General features: G+C 42.0%; 1 pseudogene; it reads right to left on the reverse strand.

Annotated features, from left to right (window-relative positions):
- Positions 1–548: 548 nt before the first annotated feature.
- The window catches only part of LOC109960614 (uncharacterized), a 1,944-nt pseudogene continuing 1,613 nt past the window's right edge, over positions 549–879 (reverse strand).

Here is an 879-nt window from a genome sequence, read left to right on the forward strand (position 1 = left end):
GCCTTGTGTGTTACAGTGATAAAGGCTTTGCACCTAAGATTTTGATTTAGAACATCTGTTTAGATGATGGTACAAAAGTTCCAAAAGACATTATCAGACTTAAAAACAAATTTTTAAGTTCATTACATTCCAGCACTGACAAATAACTAGAGCAACTACTTCACCAAAAAGAAAGTGGATATGATTCTTCAACAAGGTGAAGTTGTTGAATCATGTTCTGAAATGACAGATTTATAGTCTACACAAGCTTCCCAAGCTGAAGTGCCCTGAACCATTACACTATAAAATGAAGGTGGGAGGATCAGATTCTAGATGCAGACTTGAGACATTTGTTGTCCCATGCTAGATACTCAACAGCAGTGAGCTAAATGCACTTGTGGAATAGGTACTCAGATCCATTACATAGGTAGAAGTACCAATGCCACAGTGTAAAAATACTTTGTCACAAGTAAAGGTCCAAAATTGAAAGTTTTACTCAAGTAAAAGTACAAAAGCATTCACATTAAAATATATGCAAAGAGCCTACTCACTTTATTACAATCTTCTTCTTATCTCCTTGAGTTCCCCGTGGAACAAAGGGCCTCAACAACAGCTCTCCAACGCAGTCTGTTCTGGGCAGCCTTTTTCACTTCACCCCACGACAGGTTGCACTTCTTCATTTCCTCTTCACAGGATCGTCTCCACGTGGTCTTAGGGCGACCGACCCATCTCTTTCCCCGAGGGTCGCATTGCAAGGCCTGCCGGGTGATGTCCTGTGAGGGTTTCCGCAGGGTGTGTCCTATCCATCGCCATTTACGCCTGGCAATCTGCTGATTGATGGGGTCTTGGTTTGTTCGCTGCCACAATTCAGTATTCTTTAGTTTATCTGTCCCCCTGATC

This window comes from Monopterus albus, unplaced genomic scaffold (assembly GCF_001952655.1).
Source record: "Monopterus albus unplaced genomic scaffold, M_albus_1.0 scaffold49.1, whole genome shotgun sequence".
NCBI classification, from domain to species: Eukaryota; Metazoa; Chordata; class Actinopteri; order Synbranchiformes; family Synbranchidae; genus Monopterus; species Monopterus albus.